Source organism: Numida meleagris, chromosome 8 (assembly GCF_002078875.1).
Source record: "Numida meleagris isolate 19003 breed g44 Domestic line chromosome 8, NumMel1.0, whole genome shotgun sequence".
In the NCBI taxonomy this organism is placed as follows: Eukaryota; Metazoa; Chordata; class Aves; order Galliformes; family Numididae; genus Numida; species Numida meleagris.
In genome coordinates, this window is record NC_034416.1 from 5,719,081 (window position 1) to 5,743,361 (window position 24,281).

Genomic DNA, 24,281 nt, shown 5'->3' on the forward strand with positions numbered 1-24,281 from the left:
AATAATACAAAAGTAGTAAAATGGTAGCAAGGGCTTTTATTTTCACCAAACAGTATATTTTAAAATTACAGATCTTGTAACTCTACCCTCCCCAAAGAATAAAAGATAAGGCTTAAAGAAGTCTGGTCATAACTTGAAAAGGAAAAATTGAAGGTATAATGGCAAAATGCAAATGGATTAGAAAACAGTGAATTCACAAGCTCTAGATGTTTTTAATTAATAGTTATTCAAGTGTAACAAGCCATCAGAAATACTGATACAGTAATATTGGCCAGTTATATGATTACCAAATTTGTTTTTAGGCAACATGCACATATATAGTCCTACATCAATTTCCTCTTGTATAACTAATGAAAATACATAAAAACAACACTGTAAGAATTCTCTTGTGAATCATGTGCAGTCCTGGAGTAAATCTCCGCTGCCAGGCAATACAGTCATGTGGTTCAAAAGCTGTCTTATATTCACTATGTATTTGCATGCATTTCAAAATACATTGCATCAAGAGGAGACAGCCCTATTGGAATCCATGATTATCAAACTTACTATAGCACCAGTGTCAGTCTTAGTTCCAGGAATTGCTCAAATATGGGACTGTTTGCTAGAAAAGATAGAATATGGGCTAGAGACTCTTCCACGGGGCTCAAGGCAAGGCAACTCCTACCATCAAAGCAAGATTATCTCTCACTTAAACATACAGTGGAACAGCCTAAAGAAGTCTAATTTTTTCCTAATCTCCACTCTACAACCTTCAGCTGAACCGATGAGGGAGGATCACTCCATGGAGCTAAAAAGATGACAAACATCCAAAGGCACGTGCAGCACTTACCCTAAGTTCTGGAGTACTACAGCATGCAGAAGTCTTCAAAGGTCCTTACTCTGGAGTGTTCCCCTTCCTACCTTCTGATATATATTGGCAGTCCAGCTCTCTCCCTTTAAAACTTCTACTTAATACACATACTCAGTTGAACTTAGATAAATACATATTACCTTAAAATTATTATTTGTTCTTTTTTCTCATTGACATTTTCTTTCCAGTAAGCCTTATCTGGATCTATACTTACTGTTTTTCAGCTTTCTGAAATTAGTCAGCTATCATTTGGCAAGAATCAGCCGAAGATCTGTAATTAATGCAATAGACTTTTAGCATTTTTGTTACTTCTCTAAGAAATAGACTGGTTTTTATGAAAGCCAGCACTGTTGAATAGGGGCATTAAAATAGTTGAAGTAGGGCAGGAAAAAATACTCGACAGTAAAAGAAAATGAAGGTTATAATACACCAGATCAAAACTGCATAGGTGCTCAAATACACAGCATACACTAACTTGCATTTAAAGTGATTTGCCTAAAACAAGGCAACCAAGTAATTACAGTGTGAAGTCCTTTTTAAGAACAAGAGATATACTCAAAGGAAACCTTTTGCATCTCTCTGTATATAGTAAAAGACCTTCCCCAGATCAGGGAAGTGCTGAATATATAATAACACCAGAGTAATACAGACATTGTTATATTCAGAAGTGTTCTCTATAGAAAAATCAACTCTTCCACAAATCTGACAACTGTTAACTCAAATTTTATATAGGAACTCAACATCTACATCAGTCAAAAAAATTGACTTGTAAAATGCACACATTTATCAGTATAAATGAAATAGGTTACACTCCAGAGCATTTAGTATTGCTTGCCCACCTGATATACCACAATCTTGTCTGTGTAGATAAAGGTAAACATTATAGTGTTAGACAGTATAAAAATCACAACGATGCTAAGAAACCCTTATCTCCTTCACATGACTATTTTAGTCAAATTACTAAGAATCAAAACTACTAGAAAAGCTTAGGGACGAAAAATAAAAAGAATAGCAATCAACTCTTTCAAATCTTGTCTTTAAACTCAACAAGCTTTGTTTAAAGAAATTTAAAACACCACCATAATTTAAGGCAATGAAAATGATTAAAGGACCGGAGCATGTGTCTTACAAGAAGTTGGGAGGGCTGAAACTCTTCTGCTTTGAGGAGAGAAGGCTCAGGGTCAGTCTTAACAGTATGTAAAAATATCTAGTGTGAGGCTATAAAGAATTCAAAGTCTGAGTCTTCTCAGGGGCTCTGCCAACAAGCAAGAAGCAAAAACTAAAATACAAGAAATTCTGTTTAAACTTGAGTAAAAGAAACTAACAGAAAAAAGCCCCAAACCACACACATGCTTTTATTATTATTATTTTCTTTTCCCCCCACCAGACAGGTTATGGAGTGTCCATCTTTGGAGACATTCAAAACCTGACTGGATAGCAACCTGAACAACCTGCTCCAGCTGGCTGTGCTTTGAGCAGGAGAGGTGAACTAGATGGTCTTCAGAGGTTCCTTACCACATCAGTGGTTCTGTGAAATCTCTTCCCATAAATTATCAACAGGTTCATGTCACTGAATTGTTGCTGATTGGATACCTTTATCTTAATTAAGAATTAATTCAATGTTTTTAGGTTCTTAGAAAAAAAAACAGAACACTATTAACATGAACTAAATTTTAAATATCATAGAATCATATAATGGTTTGGGTTGGAAGGGACCTTTAAGATAACCTAGTTCCAACAACTTTGCCATGGGCAAAGATGCCTTCTGTTGCAGCATTAAGTATTTAACTGTACGTTAATAGTTTACATATAAAATATATGACAACATGTTTATGGTTAATAATAGTATATCAAACCCAACACTCAGGTGTCAAATTTGATTGGCATTAGTTAAGAATGTCGCACTTTTCAGGCACAAAAAATAACAAATGCAAATGCTTTATTTTTCACTCCACATTACAAAATGATTGTCTACTACGCATTAGAAGTGAACATAACCACAGTTCTGTAATTCCTGGAAATGTGCAGAACACAATTAGACAGCTCCTGAATGGAAATTATGCTGTATTACTGAGCAGTTCACATTCTTATGTATTCCTTAGGGAATTTTCAATACAAGCTTCTGTTGCGAGAGTGGCAACTCCCATCTTTTGTTTTATATCTAACAACCTGCCAGGATAACTAAACCAAGATCTCAGCATGTCTCAGTGACTACAGAATCTCCTGGACAGACATCTGAAGAATGGCAGCAACTCATGTCTCTTTAGAGAAGAGGAGAAAATCTTCAGCACCAGATGTCCAGTTAATCCAGCCTCAAAGGCAAGAGGAAAAAAAGGAAAAAAGGAAAAGAGGACTATTGAACATCTATTTAAGACCAAATCCACAACAACAAAAATGCAAAAATAAAGTATTTAAACACTGCAGCCTTCTTTTCAGCCCTCATGGTCCTCACAGAAATGACCTGCAGCTCACTATGAGGGTGTCCACACAGTACCATGATTCTATTGTAAAACTGCATTATTTCACCGTATTTCATAGGGTCTTCTGTTAAATGAGATATGTACAGTCCAAATACAACACCTGCATGAATTACAAAGTCTAACTTATAAATTAACTTAGATACTGGAACCCCTCTTTAGAAGTATCAAGTAAGCATAAATTTATATTGATAGATGCACGTACCCGAAATCTTCTCATCTTGTCAGAGCTGTAGTTTATAATTAAGCACAAGAAAATTCTTTCACCATTGGTTCCTGCTATGTGAGAAGGTCAAAGATTCTAAAACAGTGGTTTTTGACAAATCTCAGAGAATAAAAATTTGGCTGAACAGTTAGAGGTTTTTTTATAGATAAACAGGACATAAGCAAGGAAACATTTAGAAATCTGCTAGTGCTTGCCTCTGTCCAACATTCCAGTTTGAAAGTACTCAAGAAAGAGGATACTGATTTTCACTTCCTCCAACTCATCTGAAACACATATTTTGACTCAGTTCTTTCATGCCTATCATTATCCAAGAATAAGTCAACTGGATTTTCAAGAGTTTTTTTTTTTTAAAATCTTGCTGAAACTGTTTCACTGTGCATAATTACTCACAGTTAAAAACTTGCTCCGCCTGACTTTTCCCAGACTTCTCCTTGGTGCTTCAGAATGGCTACGCTAGGTACCCCCCACTGAGACTGCTGGGTTCTGCCAATTCCATATGTGGAACAAAATACTCACAAAATATTTTATGGCAGTATAGTTTTTTGATGTAACTATATACTCTTTTGGCACTAAGCAAAAGCACCATGACTGGAAATCAGAGATTTGTCAGTTCACTGCATAAAACAGGTATAAGGCACCTCACTTTTCCCCATCAGAAAGTCTGAGAAAACCTGCAGCTGAATTGTTAGGAACATGCTCTCCACGCAGCACAAAAGGGTACTTAATATATGTGGTGTTAAGTATGTACATTACAATATGGACAGATTTTAAAACCAGACAATCTCAGCCTCACTATACAGTCTGAACTTGACAGTATATGATTGAACAGAACGCCAAGTAATCTTTCCCTGGATGTTTGGATATTTTCTTTAAGACACTAAAATTTTCAGCAGAAGGAGACTGGCCAAAGATCTCATCCATACTAATTAAAAAAAATATGCAAAGTTATCCTGTCCCTCTGCATATGACTGCCTGAAGTAATCTGAAGACTTAAAGCATATGCTCACTGAAAGTAGAACAGAAAATGGACTAAAAGTTACAGAGAAACAGATACTGGAAGATATGGAAGGTCCACATGAGATAATTTTCTGCTGTTTGACTTTCACCCTAGAACCCACATTCAGAAGGAAAGCATAACTAAATTGATTTTAATCCGCTTCTACATCTTCTTAATTCAAGGACCCAAACATCCCAGTACAGGCTACAGGATTTAAATTGTCTATACAGAGCTGTTATGGTTCACAGACTCTTTCTAAAGATTAAGATAGTTTACTGTTCCATTCAAACAAATACCATCTCCTGGACCAAGACCGCCTGGAAGTCTTTATGTAGCATTCCTGATTTAGGCAGCACGCAGCATCATAGACCATTCTACATATGCTAGTGCTACTTAGAACCAAGGTAGGCAATAGCTATCTTCCTCTGTAATGCATACGAGGAAGTTCTAGTGCCCTCAGAGATACAATGAATGTTTTCCTCAGGAGGGGAAAGGAGTACCACAGATTTCATATCCTGAATAGAAAGTAAGGTACAAATCTTATCTCTGAACTAGTAAAATATGACAGATGATATTTAGGAAAAAGTTTCAAAAGCAAACAAGCACATTATTTCTATATTTACAGTAAAGAATTATTATTTCTAGTTTTCCAGGATAGACATGTAGCTCTGCTCACTTAAGCTTTGTCCATTTAATAGAAGAGTCAGAAGACGGTCAGAAATCAAATAGATTTTCATCTGTGTGAATTGCTCAATAGTGTTATAGTAACAGCAAAAAAGTTTGAGTGCTTTGATGGCAAGATGCCATACTTCTGAACCAATGTGTCCTAAAGGCCCTATTACGTGGTAACGGATTTTTCAGTGTTCTGAACTTCTTTAAAGTCTTTCATCCATTATTTTACAGATGCTAAAGTCAGAAAACTATCTTGGAAATAGCTGCAGAGTTGAATCATCATACGATATATTCCCTTGATCTTCTGATCTTCTCAACGATAACAGGACAGAAAGGAAAATACTGTAATGCAGAGCAAATCCTAGCTCTCATCACAACAAAAATTGAAAACAGTGAAAAAGTAATTCTGATTTTAAGGCGCATCTGCCAACTGCATCTAAAATAAGAAAGAAACCAAATTTTCATTATACCAAGGCATATCCACCAAAGTTCCATAGGTCAGCATCTCATATGCAAGCACTCATATTCTGTGCCACAAAAAGAAACAGTCATAACAAAGAAGTGCTATTCTCTTTCCTTCAAGCTTGAAGAAGTGTTTTTAGAGGACAAATGATACACAGCTCATTTTAGTAATAAGCTCTGCTGAATGTTTTGTAAAATTAAACATTTTCCAAAATAAGAAAAAAAAATTTATGCAGAATATTATAATAAAAATAAGAATAAAGGTTGGGAAAAAGATGATATTTTTTCCCTGTTTTGTTACGGTTTGTTTTTGAATGAGGCTTTAATTTGAAGGAGACTATTGGTCTTGAATGTTTTCTGTCACCTTTTAGCTGCCACAGGAAATTCTTGCTGTGTGCCCATTTCAAATACTGCAAGTTTCACCTGCATCCTTACATATGGATTGTTTTAAAACTAATCAGATTTTATAGAAGGACTGTATTTAGTAGAGTAATTAAGCAACCAGATGATCATACTGTTAGATCTGACTTTTTCCATGAGATACATCTTCCAGCTAAAGAAATGTTTACAATATTTTACTTGATAATCATTATTCAAACATAACATACATTAATTTAAGTAAAACTACTTGTATCTGATCAGCTACTGTTTTCAATATTATCTCCTTCACAAGCACAAATCTGCATATGCTAATGTTAAAGGACTAATGCCATATCACTTGAAGATACACAATTGAATATATACATTACTTTCCCTCAAAAATACTAGGAGCCACATGAGTAAGGCAGATCATTTGTATTGCATAACTGCTATGTACACAACTTGTACCTTTCAGAAGAAAAAAATCCAAGTAAAACTCTTTACACATATAGTACACACAAAAAAATACATAATACACATATTACTCCCTTAGGCTTGAAATACAGCATCCTACAAACCTATTCCAAACATATCCCTTGGAAAACATCTCTATTTCAAGAGACTGGCATACAAAGCTGCTTCTTTTAATTTATGACAGTTATGATGCTTCATGCTTTTAAAGTCTTGTAATTCTGATGATGTCAAACAAATCAGATATAAAACTACTCTGTAGGATATCTACCATCATGATTCTTGTCTGAGGTAGGACTTATTTAGTCCAATGATTCTAGAAATGGAAGGCTGGAGGATATTCACCTCTACATAAAAAATTCTTAGTTCTGAAGAAAAAATTAAAAAAAATGTAAATTGTTGTTATTTAACAATCCAAATGCAATTATTTTTGTATTCATATTTATAGTCTCAGTGAAGAGATCGAGCTGAAAGCCAGTATACCCCAAAGTACTTTGTCCACCACTGCCCACTGGGGTTAGTGCTTTGGAAAGGATGAGAACATGGGGAGAAAGGTGCTGCATCTCTCTCATAGCTTTACTAATCATGTAATGACTCCACAAATAATAGGTATGAAAATTCATATTATACTACAAAAAACCCCTGCAAATCTGAAAGTGACTTTCACTTCCCTGCTAAGGTCAGACATTTAAAAATCAAGGTAGGATGTGTTAATCAGTATGTTTTTAAAATGTTAGTAAGTACTGTTCAATCATTCTCCAAAGAGCTAATAAAAAAGAGATGCACTTTTGCCAACATGTAAAATAACCACATAAAGATATGGGGTGGTGAGTCCAACAATAGCTATAAGAATATTCTTGTACTGACAATTTTATAACTCAGAAAGGATGTTTTTAATTTGAATTTTTTTATAGCACAAGAAGAGCTATTCAAAAACACACAGTGACCAAAAACCATTTTAAAAACATTTATTAGTACCTGGCATGTACCCATAACTAAGTAATAAGTAAACATTACTGGATACATATTTTTATACTAGCTTTGTGTTCAAGAATAAAAAAATAAAGCTAAGTAGAATTTCATTTCCTATAAAAAAGAAAAAGAAAAATCTGTAGCTATGAACACAAAAGGAGAAAAAAATAATTTCCATAAAACAGTACTACAGTCTCAGGCAACACAAACTGATAAGCAGCAGGAGTAGTGCTACAGAAGAAATTAAACATTCAATTCAGTATTTTAGAAAAAATAAATTTGTAGTGAGAGAAGTCTTGGAGTACCTGCTCTTAAGCAAAGAATCTTGCTTCCTTATAAGTCTGTAATGTGAGTATGTTTCTATGGACCAGGTGTACTTAATTTATCTCTGTGTTCTCATTCCAAATTTTAACTCTAGTCTGTGACAGTATATTAGTTATGCTTTCTGAATCCAAAGCCTAGGTATTTTGGCAATATATGCATTTGGCATATTTGCATATGCTGAACATTCTTTCAATCACTTTTACCATCAAATACTGTACAGTAACAGAATCCAAAGAGCTATTTTATGATAGAATCCACAGGAAGTATGCTAACACTTTTTTTTCAATGGAGCAAATCTACTGATATTAACTGCACGCTACTAGATTAGACCAAAACTAGCACATGTGTTCTGGGCTAGTTTTAATTTGTTCTCTGTTGGAGTCTTCATCGAAAGCTATTTGTTTGATTTAACTGAATGCCTTTCAAATTTCTTCTTGCATCTTTTTAAACATGTGATGTTTGCCTGCATGCTCATTTACTAAGTGTAAATGACCATGTAGTTGGCTTTTATACAGTCTAAAGTTTGATTTTACTTTCCAAAATAATTTGCAACTTTTGTCTTCATTTAAAGTTTTTAGGAAATGAACACTCCACTACATAATTTCAACTATCACTAATTTTGTTCTCTTATGCATGTAATTATTTTAATTTTTATTATCTTCAAAAAAACAGAAGATACAACTTCCTGTACTCCCATTATGAAATGCTCATTTTTTTCCTCTGGAATACTACTGAACAAGTGTAAATGAGATGAACACACCAACAATTGAGAGAAGCTGCTGCTGTGTTCAAGATATTTGAAACTTTATAAAAGGCAATAAATGTCATACAAAAAAGTATGTCAATCTGACGGATTCTCTTACAGTAAGAAAACTAACGTATATATGTATGAAGAGATCTTGCCTTTAGCTACTTATTTCCATTGTTAAACATAAAACTTACTGAAGAAAGTGAGCAAGTAGCAGTTTCTGGCTCATAAAGGGGCTCAGCAACTTCCATATTTAGCATGGACTCAAGTCATTTTAAATGATACATTTTTATAACAGTTGTGTTATTTTGCTGCATTGTATTTACTGTGCAGAATTTTCTCTGCATGGGATCATACTTGGAAACAAAGTGATAACTGGTCAAAATTGCATTATGTAGAAAATATTAGATTCATTCTCAGAGGAGAATGACAACAATCAATATATGGAGGGAGAGACGGAGGAGCATTGGGAACACAAGAAAACATTTCATGAATACTTAAATTCTGCTAGGGAAGATTACATCTACTGAAAGAAAGGAAATTCTAGTGGAAATTCAAATACAGTTTCAAACCCATTAAGAGCTGTTTTGCTTTTGCTTTCCATAAATGTATAAATTCAACACAACTCACAACTAAAATACAGCTACCTTTACATGTTTGTCATAATTGCATTTTTAACTTGGTCATTGATGTCTGGATAAAAGCTCAGTGAAGACTGAGGTCTTTATAAGTGGACAATATGAACTGTATAAGAACAGGATAATCACAAAACAGAAGTTTTAGCTACTTGCTCTTCAGTCACTTTTAAGAACCTACGCTTTTACGGTTTATTAACAAGTAACCACATTATAAAATTCAATGGCCAGCTCTGCATTACCCTTTTGTTCAGTAGAAGAATAACATTTAGATTCAATTTCTGAAGTGATGGTAGATAGGCAAAGTAATACAAAGTGAAGGCCACTGATATAATACTAATTAACAATGATTTGGGAAGTGGACTTACATTTGGAAGTAGATTAATCAAAATAGCTCAGTATTATTCTTCTCAGCTATCCACACTTTCCCTCTTAAATGATTAGTGTTACTCCATAAACGACAATTGAGGATCAAGGAATGTAAACTGTGACAACTTTGTTGGTAGTCTAGCATATAATCATTAACTGAAATTGGCAGCAGTTTGCTCTGACATAGCTGCTGGTTATAGTATCATCCACAATTACCTGTTTCTTCTCTCCAGGTTCTGGACTTTTTCTTTTTTGGTTACACAGTAGTTTAATCAAAATGCAAAGCATACACCAGAATTGTTTTGTTCTTTCAGTTTTTTGACATTATTATTTTTCTACTGGCTTTATTTTATCATAAAATGAATAAGTAAAATATTTTCTGAAATTCAGTATTGTGTAAATCAAGCAAGAACATGCTAAAAGGGAGGATTCAAAATGACTTTCTGATTTGTTAAGGTACAAAAAAGGTGATGTTTTTACAAATATCTTGCAAGTACTGAAGTCTGGACTTCCACAAGAAGTCAAAATATAACTAGTTAGATTTTGCTAGTATTAATTTGTCAATCAACTGAATAAGAATTGTTTCTTGTATTACAATTCTATCCTCTTCTTTACTATTGCAGTCCTTACTCTCTTAACATATTTCCCAACAAAGGAACTTATGAGACAGTTATTAGACTTGAAAATCATTATTTTTTAAAGAATGAATACCTGTTACTACTTAACAGGGTCCACAATTTCGACTACTTTAAACTCAGCATCTTGAAAACAAATACAATTTTTGTTTGTTTTGTGTAGGAATTAAACTGGCAACGAAAAAAGACACCTCATGCAAGGCAGTCACTGGACTTCCAATGAATCTTCATAGTCAGTTTCACAATTTTTAACCATTCTCCTCATTCCACTGTCCTGTGTGGCCACTGCTCACATTTTATTTCTATCCCAGAAAAATCCCTCGTTTAGGAATTTCATGAAACTATTAGGATCTATAATAGACATTCTCCTAATTTTACATTATCTTTTTTTTATTATTTTATATTTTATATTATTTATATATTTTTTAAAATTTTAATTTTATATATTCTGCAATTATATTTGGATTTTAACAAGTATCTCCTTACACGGGTGCAAGAAACAAAAAAGTACAGGTCGGCATGCTACCAAATCCATTTATTTTCAAAACAGTTCTTTAGAGACATTTCAAATGAGAAAATCTTCATAGCATGCCTCAAACGTCAAAAGAGGGTCCAAAGAACAGAACAAAATGGAGAACCAGAGACTTCAAAGAACATAAAAGCCTATTAGGTAATAACACTAAAAATGTAAACACATACATATTCCAGTTAATCTTAATGCTCAAAAGCTAACAGGGCCACAGCTCACAACTTACTAAGGGATGCAATAACACACCTGGCAGGTGCTGGCCAAAGACCAATCATGCAGTACCTGCATACAGAGCAGAGCAGGTTTAACCAAGAACATAGATCATCTGGCAAGTCCACTGTGATGAAGCAAAGCCATGGTAAAGACAGGCAGTGAGCCTATGAGTTATGGTTTCATCACTGAGGGTGCACTCAGCTGGGCAGAAGCATGAGGAGGCCCCTGGTGAAGAAGACCACTGCAATCAAAGCTTATTAGTGTACCTACAGCCGTAACAATACCTCTATTATTTCTTAAAGGTATATGCATAGGAAGACTTCAAAAATCAAAACCCAAGCTTAATTTTAAAGTCAGTAATACCTAATCTGCATGAGGACTCAAAATACTACCACGTAACTGGCAATCTGCTCCAGCTGTGGTTATTCATTTGTTCCCATCTGTGAAGGACAAGATTACAGAACAACATACAAACTCTTTCCAAAGCAGATAAAAGCAAAATAAATATTCTGTATTTGTGTCACAGCACTGTAAAGCAGGTGAAGATAAGCACTGCTAAGAAATTACAAAATGAGCCAGAAAACATAAGATGGAAAACCCTAGTATTAAAATAATTGGCTCTCTCCCAATCCACAAATAGTAACCAGCCTGAACAGAACCAGTTTGCTTTCCCATAAGAAACAATCTCAGCTGAATTTATTTATAAAAAAATAAGGGCAGAAGGAGAGGGAAATCAATAAAACTATAACAAGCATTCCTAAAAAATAAATATAAGATATAATCTTCTTTTAATATTTCAAAGTTGGACTTTCCTGCTTCCACTCACATAAGTGAATCCAGGAAATAAGAAGGGTTCAAAAAAATTAACGAGACATTGGAAATAATGAGACTATCTCCACAATTACACAATGTTTTTCTTCTCTCTTAAAAATAAGTGAAACTTGTATTACAAGGTATAGGTCAACAACTGATGAAGAAGATGAAGGATAAATATTTTTTAGAGAGACTCAGGCAGCCATTGGCAAGGAGTGAAAAGGAAATGGCAGGCCTCTTAACCTTTGCTGTTTTAGCTCACGATTAATCTGGTAGGAGATAAGTGGCCTATAATCCTTTTATGGGCTTTATCAGAAATAATAAGCTAATACACTTATAAAATGCATACGCAAAGCGCTGTATTCTAAGCTTATTATAAATGAAACAATGAAATGAGAGAGGATCACAACTGAAGTATCCCTTAGCAGATGCTTAGAGAGAGAACACAAGAAACAGGGCAAGTAAGGAATAAACTTTTGCTGAGATTCCCTCCAAGCTATAATTGCTAATTTTGGAACTCCTATATCAGACATTGCATTGGGAAAATTATTTTCAACTGCTACCTGTGTATCTATCTTCCATAAGGAATCTGTATAATCCTTTTTTGAATCAATTTATAACTTGATTTCTGTAACAACCAATGCAAAATCTTCCTCAATTTATTCATACATTGCATAAAGATTTGTTTTTCCCTAAATCTCTGCATGACAAATACATTGAGCTTGAGATTAGCACTTAAACAGAACAGAGTTTAAATATCATAAGTGCTAGGGACAAAAGTACTTAAGAATAATCAACAGTACCTATGCCAAAAGAATAATTGAATTGCTGTAGTTTACCTAAAGACAAGAGACAAAAAGATGTGACAATATTACAACAATCATCGGGAAAGTAGAAGGCTGCTGAAGAGAGGAATTGAAAGATCTGTTCCAGAGTGAATAAGCGATTTAAACTGTAGTAAGGAAGCTTAGACCTGGATATTAGGGGGAGAAAAAAAACACCATCCTGATAGTTAATGAAAAGAACTGGCTGGAATAGATGTATTGTCCCTCTCATAGAAAGCTAGACGAGAATCTCTCTGGAATGACATGGATCTATTCATCCAGTCTTAGTAAAGAGAACTGCATTAAGCGATTTATGGCGTTCCTTCCAGTCAAATACCATACAATTAGAAAGAAGAGAAGTAAAAAGCCAGCTAGTGCAGTGGTTTATTTCACCCTCTCACTTGTTGTTGTGTTCAGTTTCTGACTTTATTTACATTGCTGGAGAATATTCAATTTTCTTTCCCTCTCAGAAAAAAAGTACACAGTATTATGATTACCTGAAATATAACACAGTAACTAGGAAGTGGAGGCGTACAGAATTCATGACGGTGTTTACACTCAGCCATATGACCACACTGAATTTGCTTCTGTGTTGGATGTTTTGTTTTGCTGTCGGTTTCCAGACACTGCAATAGCATCTGACAGAAAACAGCTTTCTATACTCTCTAAATTCAATATACAAATTAGAGAACAATAATCCAGCTTTTTGACAGATATAAGCTTTTGCTTTTTGGACAACATGATGCTGATAGTGATAGAAAATACAGTTCTCCATGGGAAAAGTTTATTGAAAACTAAAGATCCAGTTCCATATAAATCTAAATTCCTTGCTGTCTTACATTAAGTTCAAAGAATAGAAACAAATGAAACTGTGTATTTTCAGCCTAGTATATAATAAGAAAGTAGTTTGTTTTTAGCTTTTATTCTCTTCAGTATATGTGGTATAAGACAATTCTCCATAAAATTGAATTCAGTTTAAATGGATACATCTAGTTAAAGCTTCGCCTTCACAGTAAAAAAAGAAAAAAAAAGAATTTAATCCAGATAGGTTGTTTTCATTTTCATTTCTGTCTATAACGTATCTCTGTGCCAAAAATTGTTTAGGGAACTAGTTACCTGCAACTATGTCTTATACATCTGTAACTTATACCAGTGGTAATGAAACAGCTAACATGAAAAAAGAATTGGCAAGAAACTTCATCTCATATTTATGTGTAAGCGTCATCTTTGCTTGTGCTGATAAATAGTCACACAAACAATTCTATTGACTTCATCACTGTAAAACTACAGATACAAGTACATAGCAAACCGCATAATTCTCATAATAAATGTTTTATATGTTTTCCAAAATGTTACAGTTCCTCAAATCTTCCAGGCTTGGAAAGCTCATTAAACAATTACGATGAGAGTCTTGAAAGAATCATAATACACAATCATAGAATTAGCTAGGTTGGAAAAGACCTACAAGATCATCCAGTCCAACTATCCACCTACCACCAATAACCCCACTAAACCATGGCTCTCAGCAGAACATCTAAATGTTTCTTGAACACCTCCAGGGACAGTGACTCAACCACCTCCCTGCGCAGCCCATTCCAGCGCCTGACCACATTTCAGAAAAGTAGTGTTTCCTAACATACAGCCTGAATCTCCCCTGGTGCAACTTGAGGCCATTCCCCCCTCATCCTGTCACTAGTTATAAGAGAGAAGAGGCCGACCCCCAATATAAGCCAAAGGACACAATCATCTAATTTATAAATCCTTGAAGGGACTATATTCTGAAAACAGGTTGGTTTTGTTTTTTTTTTAAACCACTGAGGAATAGAGAAGGGGTACTGGTCGAAACGCAGAAAGCATTTATTGTTCTTCAATTTTCAACCTCAATCTATGAAAATAAATGCTTTTTTTTACTGTTTCTAATACAAAGGCACCTGTCTTTTTGATAAGTAATTCACGTTGTATATCTGGTTATCCATTCTAATACAGATACAGTTGCCCTCTTTCACATCTCTAAAGACAACAATACAGAATATCCATCTAGGATTCGGTCTTCAAAAGAGCAAATGAGCAAGCTGAGTAAATGAGCACAGACAAATAGGAGTCAGTAATCCACATTTTATTACAACATGAGCTTCAAGAACATTTTTATAACTGTTTAGAAGAATAACACCTTTGATACTGAACTTCAGTAAAGTCTTTCACTTTAACAACCACACATTATCCTTTCACTAAGGTAAGACATAATTCAAGGTAGATTTAAAGGCCCTGAAAGTCACTGGACTTTGGACAAATTATATTAATAGAAACACTGAGATTGTAGGGCATGAATGCTATTCTAGTACCAGGGACTATCTGGACGGATGAACATGGAATGAGAAGTAACTCTGTCATAAAAACTAATCTGTGTTGTCAGTGCACAGAGGCCCAAAGATAACTTCTGTCAATTACTGCATCTAGTTTCATGTGTGGGTAGGTAATGAGATCCACACTGGAGAATACCATAGTTATCAACCACTGATTTACATAACTTAAATTACTCCTGTTTTTTCCTTTAGGATAAAAAGAAATTAATTACAGTATTCAGTCATGACCACGTTAAGGATAGCGAGGCATCAAGCACACGATCTCAGCATTTAATTAGCTTCAAACAGTTCTCCTCCCAGCAGTGTAAAGCTCAGGTGGGCAAGCAAGTGGCTGAAGGAATACATGAGTCTGCCTGAACTGGTCCCACAGCTGGCAGCCGGTGCCCTAGAAATACATTACATTTTGGTGACAATGGAGACTTGAGTGGCAGAGAAAGAAGCAGATGCCTGCCTGAAGAGTAGAAAGCTCTACTTTGCAATCAGAGGTGCTAAAATGGAACTTGAAAATGAAATTCAGGCCAATTTCCAAAGCTACTCTACATTGTGTATGACAAAAAAGCAGTGTGACCTTCCACCAAATTCAGCTGCCCATTCTAGATCTAGTGCTGTCCCCTTCCTTGCAAAAGTATTTATGGGACAAGGCCCATTCTCCCCTCACAAAGCTGCACTGGGGTACCAATCAAGCTTGAAGGTAGCCCATCAAAAAACATCACTGTCATTCCCACCTCTCCCCATAAAAGCAGACAAGTTCCAAACTGGCACCACATTTGTGTCACCACAATGAACAAACAATTAAAAACAAGTGGGTGTGAGCAGGGTAGGGCTGCTGCCTTCAGCAGCTTCCTTCAGCAGTACTGCCATATCCGGGACATCCCAGACCCAAGGGCAGGCTTTATAGTGACAAAAGCCTTGTACCTTCTCCTCCACTATTGGCAAATATGCCTTGCAGAAAAGATACATTAAATCACATAGAGAAGAAAGCATAATTCCCTACAGTAATAAAGCCAAATAAACACATACTTTCATGTTCAAAAATACCTACTCTGAGGCATTGAATATCCACTTTGTCCAGTGGCCTTAGTATCTCCTTTTCTACCAGCTATGTATTTATTCATTATGTTACTTCCTTTGTTAATTTCCTCATTAATTGTTCTGCATTTTTGTTCTCATTTGTATACTCTTTATCACTGCAATTTTCTAATATTTCAGTGGTCCAATTAGCTTCTTCCATATCTTAATCACACCAAGACTCCTTATTCAGCCATAAACATAATTTTATTACTACTGTTTTCATGACTGTTATAATAACTATTTTACATAAAATAATTTCTTAGAACTTTCTCCATTTTGTTCACTTCTCTGTAATTCATGGCATTGCTCATCATATTCTTTATTTTATTCATTAGATCCTAAAAATGTTTCCTGTTCCAAAAACTAATTACCTGGTGAGGAGATAAACTTCCACTTTGTTTCACTATAAACAAAGATCAAGCATTGAAGTATTTCCTTTGATTTTATCAGGCTGTCCTGAAGTTACTAAATGTGACCCAAAATCAAAGACTGATACAATCTTCACATTAAAGGGCATAAACTTGTGGTAAACATAAAAGTACAGCTCAGACAGGCATTATAGATATAGCAAACAGCTTTTTTTATTGTGAATATCACCATTAGAAAATGTGTTAGTAATACATGAAACCATTACTTCTGAACTTGGCATCCAGCATAACTCTCAACTTTAATTTCTGTAATAGCATATATTGATAGTACAATAGTTAATATTAATTTCCGGCTTCTAAAACCTTTGCAATTTCAGACAAATCATTAAGTTCCCAAGATGCTAACCATCAAATAAAATAGAAGTCATGAAGTCAAAAAGGATAGATCTGATTCTACTCAAACTACTCAAATAATTTGTGTTCTAATTATCCACATTTTGTGAGCTGTAGAAGTATTTATCCACCAAATCTACACCATTATGGAGTTCTGACATGCATCCCAGCAGTACTCAAAGAAGTTATACTTTTTTTTTTTTAACATAAGAAGTGTGTGTGGGTGCTTTTTGTTTCTAATTTGTAATTGTATCTGTGCAGTACCTGGTATTATTTCACATCATATGAAGACATTAAAATTACTATTATTTCAAAAATGGAGTTAAAAGATGCACTCATCCAATGCTTAGAGTATCCTTCTCTCTCTGTACAAGATGTTCCTCAGAGCATAATAGCATTTAAGAGTTGAAAGTATGCTTGTACTCCTAGGTCAACGGGAGTACAATATAAAATGGAAACAAAGGAAACATATTAATATTGATTTAGGAATGAAACACTGCCAGTGCTGAGATATTTACTGTGAAAGGCAGTGAGATGTTCGAAGAAATGAAAATAGATCCAAGTTTGTTTCTAAACATTCTTTGTTTCTAAAAAGAATAAACTTTATCCTAAATCTGCACCTCTACTAACCTCAAAGTACTCCACACATTTTGAACATAGAAAATATAATAAATATAATTCTAGATGAGAAGTAGAACCCATAAATCTAAGGGAATATATCTTATCTATTCACAGAGTCCTTCAAAACACTTTCTAAAGTCAACTCTTCTAGTCATACCATTAATTTTCTATTGTCATGGATCCTCTACACAATAGCTGCTATTTTAAGGTAACAAACCTTGTAGTATGTATTGCAGGGGCCTAAAGTTCTTTATCAGCAGACTATACTGCTGTGGAGTCCTGAAGGAGCTACCATGAGTTTGGGTGCCAGTACAGCACTTGTACAGGCAACAGCCTGTACAGTGATGCCTATTTGCAGTAAACAACAATAACAAATGGTGGTAATGGAAAATAATCACAACAAACTTGTTACAGCACTATCTTATTTCTAACTGCAAGGAGTCAATTCCTCCATGAGATTGTCTTTCAGTGTTTACAAGGTAACAAAAAGTGTTGGTTGGAAACAAAAAGATTATAGAAATTTCTGGACCAAGTCTAGGTAAATATGACCCTTGTATTTCCACTACAGACATCTAGACACTTCCAGCTTTGAAATTATTGCTAAATATATTTACAGTCTTTGTACAATAAAAAGCTTTATTACTTTTACTATGGGCAGAAGAAAAAAAGCTTTAAATCTTTAGTTCTGAAGCAATATCTCCTGTCTTAAAAGCAATGAAGCCTTTCAAGGAAAAAAACAGCACACTAAAAAAGGTGGTTTATGATGTTGTATCTTTGTTGCAATTTGGTTCATATATTTTTATTAAGTGTAACCTTTATATGTAAATGAAATGATTATCTAACACAAAGTACTGTTTTCATAAAGTAAGAATAGGTTTTATGTCCTAAAAGATAAAGCAGCATAAACCAGTCAGGCAGCTCATCATGTATTTGATGGCTGTGAAATGAACTATTTGATTTCCTATTACAGCCTTAACACTCTGCACTGTACCATAGCCACCAAACCCATGTGATTAGGCAACTAACCTTTAATCAGCAAGTCAAATAGTATATAGCAAGTTTTGCATTGCTAATGAGTAAAATATCTCATTTAAAAATCTATGCTTGGAAATAACCCTTACACTGTGAAATTTAGAGAGAGAAATGGAGATCATATTCTGAAAACCTAGAGAGAGATGAACATATTTAGGACAAATGAAAGGCTTTTAGATCAAGTATACTTAGTTTACATGTAAAAAATAGATATATTTTTATTCTCTTCCTCTGCTTCAAGTGCAGCAGGCCACATCTAGGCCTAGAAAGAAAACTTTACTGCTTCCCACATCACTGGACTGCGAGACAGAACACAGAACTTTGCTCTTTGGCTGACAGGCAGATGTAAGGATGCATCAAGTTCTTCCATGAATCAAGACATGAGATTTCTGCTACGGTAATCTGTCTGACAGCGCTAGTGTTGAGTCAAAGGTCTTTCCAAAGTCAAGGGAATTAAAGGGGACAAAATTTTACTTTCTGATTTTTTTTATTCTATGAAGACTATAACTAAAATCATCAGTTCAGTAGCAGATAACATGAAAGTATTTTGAAGGGAAAAAGATGACTTTTAAGATATGTTTAGTATTAGGAAAAAAATACAACAAAGCATAGCATAAGCCTTCTTCACTTAAATCTGAAAGCTGGGTAGAGGCTATCAAGTAATGGTATATGTCTATCCTCATTTGTACAAAAAAACTAATCAATACTGGATTTCTCAAGGGACTTACACAAAATGGGAGAATTAGTTGTCAAATCTAAAAAACATCTTTATTTTTCAGTGGATTTCCTCTTTGATTCAAGTTCTTACAGAAAAGCAAAGTTTAATTCTCCAAGGGATCTCCTGGGAAGCCCATGGAGATCTTTTTTAACCAGAGCAGAAGTGACTAAGATAACTCAGCTGGCTCCAAACCCAGCTGTCAAACTGAAACTAAACAGCTTTTTGGACAAGTCAGTACCTTAAATTATTAATAAATTGAGTAGTAAAATTCTTTTGCTTCTAAGTAAGGTTTTCTACTCCTAAATTAACAACTCTTAAAAGTGTTGATAATTTTTTTTCCCCTGCAGAAAGTCTAGCTATTTGTTATATAGATCTGTATACTCAACTGATCTCTTTGTCTTGTTAAGGAGTTGTACAGGTCTGAGCACAATTACACCTCATTAGACCCTCTAAAACTCTATAACAATAAAAAAATCCTAATACATTTTAAAAACAATCTACTGTTTCGCCTTTTGTATTTTTTTCTTTTTTTATATTTTGTGATCTCAGGCACTCTTAATTTGCCATCATGAGAGAATTCATCAATAGGCAGAGTTATGAAAACAAGGTGGGGCTGGAGAAAAATATATAGATTTTCACCTTGGGTGATTAAATTCTCACTGACATTAACATATGACAACCTGTTAGAATGATTTGTAAGTCTTTACAGTTTTATAAATAGCTTTATCTCTTCATTCCACATGAGGAAAAAAGCAAAGTATTATTTATTGCATCTTTCTACCACCACGGCATGGAATATTTCAAAGACTTATTTTAAGTTTTGTGGAAGTCTCATGATATTAAAGGACTGCAGATACAAGATGATGAAACCTTCCTTATATCTTCTGGCCCCCTGCTGTACATGTTGTTACAAACTCTTTTGTAAAAGAACTAGCTTTAATCCATACAAAGAAAATGCTTTCCTTTTATTGTCATGCAGTTGTAAAGCTAAAGCAAACCATCATAATTTCATTAAATCATGCTGAATTACTTAGAGATGCTGAGAGTAATTTGTAATACATAATGTTTACTTTACTAATGGTTTGAATATTTGTAATATTTAGTTTATATCATGCTATTTGTCTTTAAAAAAATGATATATTTGTTTTTGTTTTCTTAGTAGAGCATAAGGCAAATTATATTAATTAGGCTATTTATATGATTTCCTAACTTGGAGCAGTGAAACTTGCCTTTAGCTACCAAATAATTGAAATTACAATTGCTGGAAATATCACAAGTTTTTTAATTATATCAAGCCCCATCAAGATCTGGTAGGACATTAATAGTTACTTCACTTCGCTGCCAGTGTTTTTTCTCGCCACTAAGGCATTCCAGAGTACTCAAAAGCAATAAAACAGAAATATATGACAAGAAACAGTAATCTTCCAATTTTATTCCCCAGACTTCAGGTCTACTAGTATGTTCCTTTGGGAACATAACGACAGAGCTTGTCTTTCATAAAGACACTGAAAATAGATTGTAGTATAAAGATACCATATGATTTTGGATAAGCAGGCCGTTTTGTTAGAAATAAACTATAAAAAAATACAAAAATAGCTAATACAGAACATGGGCGTTTTAGCACTGTAGAAAATTCCTACCAAGATGAATACTGTTTTTTTTTGTCTTAAAAAAAAATCAGAGGAGAGGGGGAAGCTCATTAATTCAGCATATCCTTCATTCAACATGGGGAGAATTCAATTCAACACAATCGTTTCTCTAACGCATAGAATTGTGACCAACTCTGATAAGATTTTAACTCGTTCATAACTACTACATATTTTTTATATGGCTGTGAATAAGCTTTCTATTTTCCAGTATTTCCAGTATGACTCCAAGAACTTTAGATGGAAGCCTTCAGAGACAGAAAATTAACCCGGTTCCAAATGATCACCATAATTAAAAAAAAAGGGGGGGTTATATAGAGATTATCCTTTCAAGCAAAAGGCTCCTTGATCTGGAAAGGTTTTCCTGTGTCTGTCTACTTCAAACATTTTGTTATTTATACAGCAGACAGAAAATACATACAGAATTCAAGCCAAAATAAACCTTACCCCACTGGACAGAAGACAAAATGTAAGTGGGCACAGCAGGAAGTCAACAGTATCATTCGTTCACTTACCAGGAAGTGTCATAGGCTAAACACTTGATGACTGATGAAATAGCCATGGGGATAATTTTTTTTATTTTTTTTTAGGATTTTGCCTGTTTCTCATTGCTGCACTTTTTTTTTCCAGTTAGTCTTATCTCTTGCACTTAGATAAATATGTAAGCTTCAGACTTCTTGGAAGTGTGTTCTGCTGAATTTTTTTTTTTTTTTTAAGATTTAATTCCTAGCCAACACTAATAGGTGGCACAAAAACTGAAAGACACATCTGTAAGAGTTAAATACCAGTTATCCAATAAAAAAACACAGTTCTTGTTTTAGAGCATGATAATCCTGATTCCTTTAAAGAGCTGCAAATCGAATGCCCTTTCTTAGAGCATTATCTGCTAATGACCTGCATCTTCAAGAAACCCAGAGTTCACCACCTAGAGCGTTCACAAACAATCATTTCATATTCCCATGATCTATATATCCCTTGAGAACTTTATTTTCTCTGTTAAAATATCACACAGTTCCCAAATTACCTCCCATGATTTGCACTGTATATGTGCATATACAGTATAAGTGAGGAGCAAGCATAGAAGAAATTGTATTTTTTTGTTTTGTTTGATTTAAACACGAGAGGCTAAGTTGTGTCATTTTTTGGTCAAGATGTTCTCTCTAGCAACATCAGGAAACAATAGCCACTGCTGAATCCAAATATTTGAGAAGAATATCTTAAAACTATTGGATTATGATGAATAAAGATGAATAAATTTATGCAGTCAGTACTGAATGTTCAAAACGTTTCTGGAAATTGTTTAAAGCTTGCAGTTGGGCTGGACTAACTACTTCATGAAACGCATGGATTTGAGAAAAATTGAGCAAAACTGCAGTAGACATTTTAAAGACTTCTGTTTGGTGAACTGAAAATTCAGTTAACCTCTCAGGAGTTACTGGGCAAAATCTGGAGATGAAATTCAATTATAGGGTGAAATGGGCATTTTTATTTGTACTTCAAGTGCAAATCGCAACACATCACTGAAGAGAAAGCTGTTTCCAAAGCCTCAATTACAATTTTTAAGGTGAAAAATAACTGCTGAAGTTATTTGTTGCATGTTAATAATACAAGAGGCTCAGAAGGAGTTAATGAAACAGGGACCTATCCATGAGGCAAGTCACCCACTGAAATGAAATACAAACCCAGGCGTGTGAGTGCACAAGAGTAAAATTTAATTTACCCCTCACAGCTCTTATAAAACCTATACCTGTCCATTTAGATACAGTAAGTTGCTTGCAAAGGGCAGCACTTCATTCTGAACAATACTAAACTCCGTATTCCAAGTAAATATTACTTATGACTATTACTCCTTCTGCTGCAGTGACACTTTTTTTTTTTAATTGCCTCATTTGTCTATTCTGTATCCTTGTCATTAACATTGGGTTAAGGAGAAGCTCTGCAAAACAGTACAGAAGCTACAAGGGAGTCGTGGAAGCCAAATGACAAGATTAATATTAAACTAGAAATAAATTCTGCTGAGAATGCCTCTAAGTGGACAATTTAAGAACTGTACAATGTGACAGAACTTGGAGATAGGTGGCTTACAGACAACTATATCTCATTTGAACACTGCTAAGAATCTATCTGTATGTATGCCCGTGGCTGTGGCTCCAGGTAGAGGGATGAAGTGCAGATACATTGCCCCGAACAGCCTGCAGCTCAGCCACTGCTACAGATAGACCATCACATCAAAGATTATTTAAGGCACACTGGCAACGTATGTAGAAGAAAGTCTCTCTGGCTTGCAGATCAGAAAGTTTACTTACAAAAGGGCTGCAGCTTAAAACTTTAAAGTGCCCATGAATTGTCAGTACCTAGTCACCAAGTGCTGGACCCAGACATCACACAAACACACCCCGATGACCAAGTGCCACAACAGCTGTCACTGCACTGTCTGTGCCTTCCCCTTGTAAGCAACAGAGGATCTTTGAGACGAACACACTGCAATTTAATGGTGCAAAAATTAGAGCAAAGTAGCTTAAGAAAAAATATACCAAATGAAATAACTGCAAAAGATATGACCGGATACCAACCTTCAGCCCTTCTCTCCGCACCAGGGGTTTCAGTCTCCTCCTCACCCAGCAGCCTTCAGTCACAGCCATGCCACTAAACCTGTAGGACAGCCTCCCCTCAGCAGCTCTTGGAATTCTCCTTCTCGTTTTCTCAAGGCTGGGCAGTGGTCACAAGCAGGGCCCTATTCCTCAGGGCTTTGGCTCCCTGCCAGGCCCCTGCCCACAGGCATTACCTTCCAGAGGCCTGCACCAAAGCAGGGCCTCTGCCACCACCTCACATCTGCACCAGTCAGGGGAGCCATCAGCACCCTGTGGGTGGAAGCTGGCCCTGGTGGTTGCAGCAGCTTCTTCACAGGGAATAGGAGAGCTTCTGGCAGTTCTTGGTGTGAGGTTCGGTGTTGAACCACTGAGCAGAAGTCAGGGATACACGCTGCTTGGAAGTGGTGCCGGTGGGGCCTCAATTATCCTGTTTTTGCCCTCAAAGTGATGTATATAGAAGGGAAGTCTTTGCTTTCCTGTGGCAGTCTGGAGACCTATGCTCTTGTTTGAGCTTGAAAGGGTAAAAGTGGGAACGAACACTTGACCATCTGACTCCAGAAGGTGAATTGGGAGAAAAGAGACTTTTAACTCCAGGCAATTTCCTGTAGATACATGCTGTTTCTTATCATATTGAGTTAATCAGCAATTTCTTTGTTTTTAAGGATTACAGACACCGATTAAAACAAATCTCTGCTCTTTTTCTGGCACTCACTGTTCAGCCATGAAAACGTTACCACAGAAGTGTTTCTGTGAAACAGCACCTTCCCCCAAGTGCAATCTCATTTCAATATCAAGATAAGAGCCCCAAATACGTGCCCACCTTCCCCCAATATGCATGGAAGCATGTAATGCATTATTATTATTTTTTTTAAAGTCTGAACAGAGCAAAATGAGGTCTGCT

The 24,281-nt window shown here is 35.2% G+C and overlaps 1 long non-coding RNA gene across 1 annotated transcript in view; it reads right to left on the bottom strand.

Moving 5' to 3' along the window:
- Positions 1 to 24,009, bottom strand: part of LOC110403386 — a 126,302-nt gene extending 102,293 nt beyond the window's left edge. Inside the window, exon 1 of the long non-coding RNA XR_002441636.1 lies at positions 23,363 to 24,009. This is a non-coding gene — a long non-coding RNA (uncharacterized LOC110403386). The remainder of the gene's footprint in view (positions 1 to 23,362) is intronic.